The sequence below is a fragment of the Phodopus roborovskii genome, unplaced genomic scaffold, assembly GCF_943737965.1.
Source record: "Phodopus roborovskii unplaced genomic scaffold, PHOROB, whole genome shotgun sequence".
In the NCBI taxonomy this organism is placed as follows: domain Eukaryota; kingdom Metazoa; phylum Chordata; class Mammalia; order Rodentia; family Cricetidae; genus Phodopus; species Phodopus roborovskii.
Window position 1 is genome coordinate 40,628,592 of NW_026126433.1, and position 10,826 is coordinate 40,639,417.

The window sequence follows — 10,826 nt, forward strand, 5'->3', positions numbered from 1 at the left end:
GTGTCCTACTAAACAGTGAACAAAAACTCCACCGTAGTGAAAGTCCACAAAGTCAAGGCTTCCTTAGTTATATTCACAGCATCAAGGTGGGTGCCAGATTCTTTCACTATGTATGACAGACACCCACTCTCCTTTCACCTGGAAACCAGCTCTCCTGAGGCCGAAAGTAGTTCATACACAGGAGGGGTTGCCCCAATGGGTGATCAGATCCCTGGGTTTGCAAGCTCACAAGTATCACACATAAAAGCAAAACAAAGTTATGTTCTGGCACCGAAGGATGTCTTGATATCCTCCTTGGGTTCTGCCCCTGAGTCAGTAGAGACAGAGGCCAGCCAGTTCAACCCCAGTTCAAATATGTGAAATGACTTCCTAAAATGAAGTAAAATATGAAAGTGCTTGTTTTGGTTGAATTTTTATCAGTGAATTTTGGTTTATAGTACTTTTGGAAATGTTCACAATATGTGTTCCAATGCTTCCCCCTAGTGGTAAAGGTGACCCATTCAAGAGAGAGCCTGAATTTTGAGAGCCAAGATATTAGCTATTATGCTAACATAATTTCTCAAAGGGTTTTCCAAGAAATCTTGCTAAGTGCTATTAGGAAAAGACCTAGAATTGAAATAAGTCTTGAGAAACCTGAGTGAGATAATTGGAATCAATGTCTCTAGATGGGACTTTTCTTAAGTCTTTAATATGCTAATATCAAGGTGAGCATCCAGAGGGGAAATTAAATGAAGCTGAATTACCCCAAAGATATGGCCATGGAAGCTGTCCACAAATCATCTCCAGCAACTGTGGTGACCCACAAAGCACACTTCAGAAACATCGCCATGGAATAAAAGCTGGATTAAGATATTTTTTTTCTTTTTTTATATCATAAAGATCAACTAGTCAACAGAGACCCCCCCATACAATCCACAGGGTAATTTCCCTTTGCTCTTCCTACCAGTATTCCCATGAATGCCCCAGCACACATGCATGCATACCCAGGCAAATGTGGCCATGACTCATTTAAAAACCGTAGAGTGAAAGAGACAGAAATAGTGAGAAAAGGAAACAAGATGTTTCACTGCTTTGCCTGCTGCTAGTGGTGTCAGGGGTTATCTTCGCTTCATGTGACAGGTGAGAGATTTGAACTTGAGGATCCTGTGTAGACTCTGAATAGGCCACAAGCAGAACTGGGGGTCCAGTCTATTTCCAATCAGCTCCAAGGCCTACCCATTTACAATGTCAACAACACCTCGCTCTTTTCCGCAACAGCTAATAAAGAAGCAGTCCCTAGTCTGAGGATCCAGATAGCTAGAAACATAAACAGGTCCCAAACAAATTCAACTTAGGCCCTAAGTCAGGTAGTCACTGCTTTTAAATTATTCCCTAACATCTTTCCTACCACACGCGATTAACCAAAGCCTACCACAGTCATTCTGTAATTCATTCTGAAAGGGGTATGTGGCTTGGGGCCCGCCAGTTAGACAGGAGACGTTCACTGGGTGCTTCAGAGAAAAGTACCCCCATTCTGAAGAAAAAGAAACCGAGGAATCAGCTGTTTTCTTCAGATACAGTCATACCTGGATATGACTCCCTGTCCTGTAAGGTCATCTTACTCCAGGCTGAAGAGGAAACACAGAAAGCAATCAGGAGCAGACAAGCTGAGAACCCGGTAGAGGTCAGCTAACAAAAGGCTTCCTATTAAGGTTGCTGTGTGGCCTCTCATCTGAATGGGGATGCTTCTGAGAATGAACTGAGACACTACTAAAAATAAGCTGGCAAGGAGGCAGAAAATGAACAAACCTGGCTATCTATGATGCCAAGGAGCCTGGGAAGCTGATGCCAGGGATGGAATCAGGGCAAAGCTATAGACACAGTCAAAAGGAGTCATCGAATGCTTGCTAAGTTATTAGTATCTGCAAGAAGCCATTCTAGGCACATTTCACTTTCACTGAAACTGGGGATCTCAGTGACACTGCATGTGTTGTGTGTCCACTACAAGACAAAGAATCTGGGCTAAGGAAGAAAGACCCCTGCAGAGAATTGCCTGGTGCACATCCCTGCCAACTACTCTATGTTTGCCTTTGCTGTGACCAAGGAAAGGAAAATGATCCCCAAGGCAAAATACCCATTGCACTGGTCTCAGGTAAACACTTAAGGCATGTAAGGCACAAGAGAAAATTTGAATTGAATGTTCAGCATGAAATACTCTTCCTGGAGTCCATCTTTCCAGAAAGTTCTGCCCTATGAGGAAATTTTCAACCTACACAAAATTTACATTGGCAACTTTTAGCTATTTGCTTCCACATAGAGGTACATCTAGGGGCTGGGGATGTGGGTCAGTTTGCACAGAGCCCTGGGTTCCAACTCATCATTGCATAAACAGGACATGGTGGCATACATCTGTAATCCTACCTCAAGAAGTAGGTCAGGAAGATCAGAAGTTCAAGACTATCCTCAATTGTATAGTAAATTTGGGGCCATCCTGGTATACAGGAGTCCGTGCCTCAAGAATACATAAAATAAAGGTACCACTAGATATTATGTGGCTTGTTAACCACTGAAGAATTGCTTCGGTGTTTTGTAATGATTTAATTATCGATAACTTGCTATTATTATTGTGTGGTGGAGGGAGAGAGAGAGAGAGAGAGAGAGAGAGAGAGAGAGAGAGAGAGAGAGAGAATGCTCACGTGCCATGCCTTTTTCTTTGCTTTGTTTTGTTTTTTGCATGCTACATGCTTTGTGGAGTATTTACTGCCTAGTTTTGTGTGTCAACTTGACACAAACTAGAGTTATCAGAAAGGTAAGAGCTTCAGCTGAAAAAATGCCTCCATGAGATCCAGCTGTAAGGCATTTTCTCAATGGGGAGGGTCCAGCCCATAGTGGGTAGTGCTATCCCTGGACTGGTGGTCCTGGTTCTATAAGAAAGCAGGCTTAGCAAGCCATGAGAAGCAAGCCAGTAAGCGGCTCTCCTCCAGGATCTCTGCATCAGCTCCTGCCTCCAGGATCCTGCCCTGTTGAGTTCCTGTCCTGACTTCCTTTGTTTGGTCAACCCTAATGTGGAAGTGTAAGCTGAGTAAACCCTCCCCCCCCCAAATTGCCTTATGGTCATGGTGTTTTGTTGCAGCAGTGGAAACCCTAACTAAGACAGAGTCTGTTCTCTTGTTCCACTTTAACGTAGATTTGGGAGCTCGAATTCACCTCCTCAAACTTGCATAGCAAGGGCCTTTACTGGCTGAGCCATCTCTCTGGCTCATATAACAAGTGGCTTAAGTTTTGATGACTTACTTTAATTATTGACAATTTAAAAGCACTTATTGTACATCTTAATTTTAATTTGTTAACTTAAAATTAATAATTAGGGATAACCATAATAAGTACTATGTATAATTATTGCTTATAGTTATATATGCTACAAATGATTATATCTTAGCACTAATTTATTTCAACATTACTCTTAATTTTACTTTAACCTTAGTTGTAGCCATTTCAGTAAAGAGTAGGAAAAGGCAATGCAAATGATAGTCTATGTTTAGCCAGTGTCTCAAATTAAAGAATCCATTGCCTCTGTGTGCCTGCTCAGCAGTACCTCCCGGAAGGTAGCAAGAATTTTATGACCTCAGGAGAGCATTGGGTGATTCACCTTGGACTCAATATCACAACCCTTGGAAACTCATTATTTATTAATTTTTAATTTATTTTAATAAGCACTGAGCACATAACCATGGCTACATTGTGCCAGATGCTGTGGTCAGGATTTCATAAATATCAATCCAGGACTCACCTCTCAAAAGGGGAACGAGCCTTATCTCGGGGAATGCTCGAGAGGGCTAAGAAAGCTGCGTTTCCATCTTATTTTTAGAACCAACCTAGTTGAGGAAATGATGAATGAAGACTCACAGTCATGTAAGTCAGTACTACATGAAAAGTAACTGAGCAGAAGGTCAAAGCTTCATGGGCCAGGCACTATAACCACACCATGAATTTAGTTCAGGGGAAAGATAGGCAATTCTGAGACCTTCTGGAAGGGGTATCTGAGTTAAGTCTAATATTCTGCTTCTAGGAACCTGACAAGTACAAATAATGTAAGCCCTCTATAGGAATTTTCTAGCTCCACTCTCTATCAGATCCTTTATCAGCAAACGTCAGAATGAACATCCTACCCACACTTCATCCTTACCTCAAAGGTTAATTTCCACCACTAACTTGATTAGCTGAAGAAGCCTCTAGGCATCAATGAGACAAACTTGGGTAGTGCATGCTAATAGAGCTTTTCCAGAGAGATTTAATTCAAGGGAAGCTCCACTTTGAATATAGATGGTACCTTGGTTAGGGTTTCTATTTCTGTGAAGAGACACCATGACCATGGCAGCTCTTATAAAGGAGAACTTTAATTGAGGTGGCAGCTCACAGTTCAGAGGTTTAGTCCATTATCATTATGGCAGGGAGCATGGTGGCTAGGAATATGGTGGCATGTAGACAGACATGGTGCTGGAGAATTCTAAATCTTGCACAGGGAACAGGAAGCGAACTGAGATACCGGGGTTAAGCATATGAGACCTCAAAGCCTGTCTCTATAGTGATACACTTCCTCCAGCAAGACCATACTAACTCCAACAAAGCCACTCCCCCATAATAGTGCCACTCCCTATGGGTGTGCATTTTCTTTCAAACCACCGCAGATGGCACCATCCTATGGGCTGGGCTTCCAGACTAAATAGACAAGGAGGACATAGAAAGCCAAATTCACATCTCTGGCTCCTGATCTGCCCATGATCTCTATCACACTGCTCCCCACCCCATAATGGACTGCATCTCCTCAAATCATTAGACAAAACAGATTCTTCTTCACTCAAGTCGCTTCTTTCTGATATTTTCCCAGAGCAATGTAAAGAGTTACAAATATATATTTACAAGTGTCCATTCTCCCTGAACAATTATGGCTCAGATAAAATCCAAGATTCCCTCAGATGACAAGTAAGATATTCTGACCCTGGCAAGCTCCAGCTTAATTTGAACAGAACAAACCAGGACCACTGTATTCAAAGAAGATCAAAAAGGACCAGCTGAAATTACTTCCCACTACCAGAAAGCCGATTACATCTGTAGGACGGTGTGAGCGCCAGCTGTGTTAAATGGCTATAGAACCCAGAGGCAGGCATGAAAGGAAAATCAGGGTCAGACACTGAAGGCAGGAACAGAGATGCTTAAGCTAGATGGTACTTGGAAGTGCTAGCCACAACAGTACACACTGTTCTTAGAAACGCTAAGGATGAGACATATTAATGGGAAGGCACGGAAGCCAACAGCCCTAGCCAGAAGTGAGACACCAGCCTGCACATGCCAATAAGGAGTACAAAGGGAAATCAGATAGGCATATTGCCTTAGGATTACTGTTGCTGTGATGGAACACTGTGACCAGAAGCAAATTGGGGAGTTTACTCAGCTTGTGCTCCCACATAACAGCACAGGAAAGTCAGGACAGGAATGCAAGTAAGGCACGGACCTGGAGGCAGGCCCTGAAGCAGAGGCCATGGAGGGATGTCATTTACCAGCTTGTTCTTCATGGCTTGCTTAGCCTGCTTTCTTATAGAACCCAGGACCACCAGCCCTGGGATGGTACCACCCATAATGGGCTAGGCCCTTTACCATCAACCACTAATTAGGAAAATGCCCTACAGGATGTCCACACCTGATAATATAGTTCCCTCCTTTCAAGTGACTTTAGCTTGTGTCAAGGTGACATAAAACTGTCCAGCACACTCATCACTATAAGGATTAGGCCTCGTCACATAGTAGGCTGAATACACACACAGGAGGGACCACCTCCCCGGGCTGCTGAGGATGAGACTCTGGCTAAGATAAATCTGTGTCAGGGGAAGGATCCCCTGATGTAGGTTTGGGTAGGCTAAAACCCTGAACCTTGAGCCTGGTTGGGATGAGGAATTCCACCTGAGGAGCAAAAGGTCAGGACATGGAGCAAGCCTGGCTATGAGATCTGTGCTTGGAATAGATTGTGTCTCCAAATAGTCATTAGACAGAGCCTGGTGTGAACACTGGGTACCAAAGGCACGGTCTCAGAAGGAAAAAGAAATGAAGACTTTCCAAATGGGCATAGGAGCAAAGAAGAGAGTTCCTGTGGCCAACACAAGATTGTAGACGTTACACATTGACAAGATAGAATGCCTCAGTTGCTACTTTTTGACAGAAAATGGGCTTAGCCACGCCTTCCCCCAAATGGAGTAAAATGCCTGATTTCCCGTTAGCCACATGCCCCCTGGTGGGCACGGGGACAACAGGAAGTCAAATATGCCAGCCTTGCTGAAATCCCAGGTTTTCTTCCTTCCCTCCCCCTTCACTGCCTACTCTCATCTCTCCATTACTGCAAAGTGGTCCCCCCCACGACCCACATGGTTTTTGTAATTGCAACAAGGGGGGGCCTGATGTTTGCTTTAAATGATTGCTGTAGGGAAATGGGGTTTGTAGTTTTTATAGAGTTGGGTGTAAGGCTAGTGCTGTGTGTAACATGTAGCCTGCTCACCTTATAGGCTCTTTACGGAAGGGACCCTAAGAGACCTGGGGTTGGATCAACTCACCCAGAATCTCAGTGGTGTAACTGTAGTAAGAGAGAGTCCCAGTGGTTGAAGGAGCATCTCCAGGCAGCTGAAGGGAAAGCCTAGACTTCTACAGCCAAAGAAAACAGAGGATAAAATTGCCGAACACAAGGTGAACTTCTCCAAATGAGCTCTATTTGACAGCAGAATAGGACCTGGGACCATAAAAGGATTTTCACCCCTCACCTACTAGGAAAGTACATGGTCAGTCACCATTGCCAAATCGTTACTAGGACTTGAATCTAGAGAGATAGCCGTAGAACCGTAGAATTCCAAGTTGTCCACAGGGTGGGCACAGTGGGGAAGGAATCCCCCTCCTCCACTCTTCCCCTAGTCATCCCAGTGAACATCGTCAGCATGTTGCACACGAAAACAAACAACCCAGGAGAGAACACACGGAGGAGTTTCCCAAGTAAGAACCCTCCAGCAACTGACCCCAACCCCTTACCCACAGCTCAGCCATCCCATGGGTAGTAACTCACTCAGGCCCAATTGACCTGTAGCCTGCATCCTAATCTTACAGACACCCTCAGATGGCTGACCCAGAGGCCAAAGCGTAAGGGTTACCTCTGGTAGCTAAGATACAGCCCAGGAACCTGCCACCCATCTCCGACTAGTCCACAAGTCTCACTAGCACTTGCACGTCCAGTATCGGGAGTGCCTCTGTTTTTGAGTGGTCGGTCTCTCTCTTTCTGTTTTGGTGGGCTAAACTAAATGATCTCCCCTTGACTTTGAATATCAAAATCTGGAAACTGTCATGAATAACTCTTCATGTTCCCTATCATCCTTTTTTGCTTTTTTTTTTTTTTTCTTTTTCCCTTACACTGAGCAGTTAACAATGAAAACAGTCTTCCCTTGCCTCTGTTGTTTTTCTGACCCTGAGAAGTTTATTTTAAGCATATTTAAACACAGCACAATTTGGTGAAAACATTCCTGGTCATAATTCACTCAATCCCGTGTGCACAATAAAGCAAATATGAATCATGATTTAAAAGGCAAGATAAATAAAAATTCGATGTCACTACATCAAAAATCTTTGTGAAGTACATGTGACCCTTTCTGTAGACAGGTTCTGTAGATTAACTGAGAAAAACAAGCTAGTGATAAAAGTCTGGGGGAGATCCAGTGTGGTCTCCACCATAGTCACCAGGCTAACTCCCAGTCTTCTGGGGGGGGGTTAACAGGTTATGCATCTCTCCCTTTGGGGGAACAACCCTATGTGCTTAACATTCCAGCTTCCCCTAGTGCTTATCTGTGGGCACACAAAGACTTCCCTGCCTTCTACAGCATCTGGTTTTATTCATTTAACCCACAATCCATGCAGACCCACCTCATCCCCTTTTCAAAGATTATTTATACTATTATTTTTAGTGTATATTTTGCAAATGACCTCATTCTTTGTCCAGCACCCTGAAGACTGGATAAACATGCTTAAGTTCTTTGTATTCTCCTGCTGTAACTGGACAAAGATTCCGCAGTGAACAGTGCTGTTATGGGTCTAAAATCCCTCACCTGCAATTCCAAAGGACAAACAGCTTAAAGCATGCGACATCCTTCACATGTTTGGCACACTCTATTGGCAGCTAAACTCTAGCTGAGCTGGTGTGAGGCTATTTATAGTTTCTATACTACTTTAATGTGAATTCATGCATCTTTTTTCGCTGACATACAACTGGCTTTCGTTATAGGTTGTTATCCTAACTCCCTCTAGGGCTGTTACAAAACATATTGTATTGTCTGCACCAACTTATCCTTCCAAAGTACAAGCAATCTTAATTTTTGAAGAATATTTAGCTCTAAGAGTTTCCAATAGGCAACAGTAACCCTGACACTTTGTATATATTTGAGTTATATCTTGAGGGTAAATTTAGAGATGCTGAATTGCTAAAGGCACATGCATTTTAACTTGTGATAAACACTGTCAAGTTGTTCTTCAAGCATTAACTTGCAAACTTGCAAGTACAGACAATAATGAGAAACATGCATATTTATTAGTATAACATAATGTTCTAAAATTTAGACAATAAAAGAGCCTCAGTAAACTCTAGCTAGGTATTACAAATATTATTCCAAATCAAGATTATATATATATATATATATATATGTGTGTGTGTGTGTGTGTGTGTGTGTGTGTGTGTGTGTGTATTTAATTTTGGCATAATAAAAAACAACTAAGTCTAAAAACCAAAATAGCATACTTTTACTCAAGCAAACACTTGTTCAATCAACTGTTCATGTATTTATCAAGAGCCTAGTAAATGTCAGCCATTGATTGAAAGCTAGAAATACAACTATGGATAATAACAGGTCTTGGAGCTGACCCTTTGGTATGTCAAAAGACAATAAGAGAAACAAGTACAAATTAGATAAATAAATGATTTGTAGACAAGAGTTTCATTCTTTATTAAATAGATAACATCTCTTACAATCAAAGGTTAAAAATCAAACAAGAATGGTAAGATTTATAAACACATAGCTTGATGCAAATAGGTAATTTTTAAAGCACCCTCTATCAATACAAGGAAAATAAAAGTAGTCCAACCCTGGTATATGTCTCTCAGACTGGAGACTTCAAATGTGCTTAGCATCCTCTAGGTAGGATGGGAGGGTGCACTCCAGGTTAGCCTGGAGAGAAGCAGGAAGAGGAACCTGAGCAGCAGCCTGCTTCTAAATGTCTATCAGGAGTCTTTCAGGGTAACAAGGATTTGGTGATGTGCACAGATTTTAGTTCTATCACAACTTTATTCTTTTTCCCCCAAATTAATGTTTTGGTTTTTTTTTTTTTTAAATTTGGGATTCCTTTTTAAAGATTTATCTTTATGTATATGAATGTCTGTCCTACATGTATGTCTGTGCACTACTTGTGTGTCTTATGTCCAAGAGGCTAGAAGAGAACACCAGGTCCCATGGAACTTGAGTTACAGAAATGGTGATCCACCATGTGGGTGCTGGGACTTGAACCCAGGTCCTTTGGAAGAGTCAAAGCTCTTAAGCTGAGCCATCTCTCTGGCCCTCAAATAAATACTCTGTTTTGTTTTGTTTTCCAAAGGATGATAAAACCTGAGGGATATGATATTCACTGAAAGAAAATGAAAAAAAAAAAAAAAAAAAAAAAAGTCCAGTTGACAACTATATGCAGCATTCCTGCCCAGGGAATCAACCTCAAGCGAGGGAGAAGATGGGCACCATAGTCTAAGTCAATACACCCAAGCATGCAAAATAAATAAGTAATAAAAATAAATAATAAATGAATCAAAATTTTGAAACTAAAACAAAAATAGAATAAGAAAAACTAACTGAACACAGGAAAGAAATAGAAGAGTGAAATTATAACAGAAATAAAAGCTGATGGGAAGATGAGAAATGTTGTTTTCAATAGATCAGCATGGTCCTCTCATTTGACACCTGCCAGAAAAGCAACCATGCACTCTGTACAAAGTGCAAAGAGAACAATCTCCAGTGTTCTAAAGAGGAAATACCAGCAAGCAAGGTGTGAAAAAAAATCCACAGAATACTACAGGTAGAAAATATCCTGGACCATAAATAAAACCCAAAAAATTGAATATAGAAATAGGATTGAGTGTATTCGGACTACACCATGAAACTAGAAAATTCCAACAAACTACTTTTAAAAGAACTATTTATTTTTATGAGTATAGGTGTTCTGTCTGCCTATGTGTCATATGCATGTCTGGTATACACGGAAGCCAGAAGAAGGGCGTTGGATCCCCTCAAATTGAAGTTACATATGTTTGTGAGCCACCACGTGGTATAGGGAATTGAACATGGGTCCTCAGGAAGAGTAGCCAGTACTCTCCACCACCAAACTATCTCCCCTGCCAAATACCAACCTTTTAAATCTCTAAAAATATGAACACTAAATAACACTTTTAATAATTTACCTCAACAAAAATTAATAAAAAAATCTAGGGTTAAAAAGAAGAAAATAAAAGCAAGGCAGTATGTCAGCAAACATGGGGTGCAGTTAAACCAGGCTCGCCATGAAGAAAACTTTCTAAATAAGTAATAAGAAACTGGGGGGGAGGGGTAGGATGGCTTATTTTAACCCAATGAGAGCAAAAAGAAGATAATTAAAACAAGCAGAGTTAAATGTCTATGGAAAACATATAAGCAACTAGGGATTAAAAAAAAAAAAAGATCAGTCAGGCAGAAACATGGGTCTCTGAAAACACCAGCAAATTGGAAAACTCCCTGAACTACTGACTA